This window comes from Gavia stellata, unplaced genomic scaffold (assembly GCF_030936135.1).
Source record: "Gavia stellata isolate bGavSte3 unplaced genomic scaffold, bGavSte3.hap2 HAP2_SCAFFOLD_188, whole genome shotgun sequence".
Classification (NCBI taxonomy): domain Eukaryota; kingdom Metazoa; phylum Chordata; class Aves; order Gaviiformes; family Gaviidae; genus Gavia; species Gavia stellata.
In genome coordinates this window covers 41,767-44,072 of record NW_026777367.1, presented here as the reverse complement: position 1 = coordinate 44,072, position 2,306 = coordinate 41,767, and positions in this window count along the sequence as shown.

The following is a 2,306-nucleotide window of genomic DNA, read 5'->3' as shown; positions in this document are numbered from 1 at the left end:
TGGTACGGTGGGTGACGGGGCACCCATGGGGCACCCCAAAAGGGTCAGATGAGCCCCAAATGCTGCGGTTGGGTAGGGGAGAGCACCCATCACCCAAGAGACCTCTACAGCAGGTGATGCCACCCCTGAGCAGCATGAAGGGCAGGAGGGAGATGGGCACCCATGGGTGTCCCCAACATGGGGAGATGCTCTGGCACCCCAAAAGGCTCAGCTGAGCCCCAAATGCTGTTGGTTGGGTAGGGCAGAGCACCCACGGGTGCCGTGGGATGAGGGCACCCATCAGCCAGGGGACCTGCACTTCAGTGGCAGGAGGGAGATGGGCACCCATGGGTGCCCCCAATGTGGGGAGATGCCCCTGGCACCCCAAAAGGCTCAGCTGAGCCCCAAATGCTGTGGTTGGGTAGGGGAGAGCACCCACAGGTGCTCCAGGGTGGAGGCACCCATCACCCAAGAGACCTCTACTCCAGGGTGATGCCACCCTGAGCAGCATGAAGGGCAGGAGGGACATGGGCACCCATGGGTGCCCCCAACATGGGGAGATGCCCTGGCACCCCAAAAGGCTCAGCTGAGCCCCAAATGCTGTGGTTGGGTAGGGCAGAGCACCCATGGGTGCCCTGGGATGAAGGCACCCATCACCCAGGGGACCTGCACCACAGTGGCAGGAGGGAGATGGGCACCCATGGGTGTCCCCAACGTGGGGAGATGCCCTGGCACCCCAAAAAGGCTCAGCTGAGCCCCAAATGCTGTGGTTGGGTAGGGCAGAGCACCCATGGGTGCCCTGGGATGAAGGCACCCATCACCCAGGGGACCTGCACCACAGTGGCAGGAGGGAGATGGGCACCCATGGGTGTCCCCAACGTGGGGAGATGCCCTGGCACCCCAAAAAGCTCAGCTGAGCCCCAAATGCTGTGGTTGGGTAGGGCAGAGCACCCATGGGTGCCCTGGGATGAAGGCACCCATCACCAGGGGACCTGCACCACAGTGGCAGGAGGGAGATGGCACCCATGGGTGTCCCCAACGTGGGGAGATGCCCTGGCACCCCCAAAAGGCTCAGCTGAGCCCCAAATGCTGTGGTTGGGTAGGGGAGAGCACCCACGGGTGCTCCAGGGTGGAGGCACCCATCACCCAGGAGACCTCTACAGCAGGGTGATGCCACCCTAAGCAGCATGAAGGCAGGAGGGAGATGGGCACCCATGGGTGTCCCCAACATGGGGAGATGCCCTGGCACCCCAAAAGGCTCAGCTGAGCCCCAAATGCTGTTGGTTGGGTAGGGCAGAGCACTCCATGGGTGCCCTGGGATGAAGGCACCCATCACCCAGGGGACCTGCACCACAGTGGCAGGAGGGAGATGGGCACCCATGGGTGTCCCCAACGTGGGGAGATGCCCTGGCACCCCAAAAGGCTCAGCTGAGCCCCCAAATGCTGTGGTTGGGTGGGCAGAGCACCCCACAGGTGCTCCAGGGTGGAGGCACCCATCATCCAAGGGACCTCTACTCCAGGGTGATGCCACCCTGAGCAGCATGAAGGGCAGGAGGGACATGGGCACCCATGGGTGCCCCCATCATGGGGAGATGCCCTGGCACCCCAAAAGGCTCAGCTGAGCCCCAAATGCTGTGGTTGGGTAGGGCAGAGCACCCATGGGTGCCCTGGATGAAGGCACCCATCACCCAGGGGACCTGCACCACAGTGGCAGGAGGGACATGGGCACCCATGGGTGTCCCCAACATGGGGAGATGCCCTGGCACCCCAAAAGGCTCAGCTGAGCCCCAAATGCTGCAGTAGGGTAGGGAGAGCACCCATGGGTGCCCTGGGATGAAGGCACCCATCACCCAGGGGACCTGCACCACAGTGGCAGAAGGGACATGGGCACCCATGGGTGTCCCCAACGTGGGAACATGCCCTGGCACCCCAAAAGGCTCAGCTGAGCCCCAAATGCTGCAGTAGGGTAGGGAGAGCACCCATGGGTGCCCTGGGATGAAGGCACCCATCACCCAGGGGACCTGCACCACAGTGGCAGGAGGGACATGGGCACCCATGGGTGTCCCCCAACGTGGGAACATGCCCTGGCACCCCAAAAGGCTCAGCTGAGCCCCAAATGCTGCAGTAGGGTAGGCAGAGCACCCATGGGTGCCCTGGGATGAAGGCACCCATCACCCAGGGGACCTGCACCACAGTGGCAGGAGGGAGATGGGCACCCATGGGTGTCCCCAACGTGGGGAGATGCCCTGGCACCCCAAAAGGCTCAGCTGAGCCCCCAAATGCTGTGGTTGGGTGGGCAGAGCACCCATGGGTGCTCCAGGGTGGAG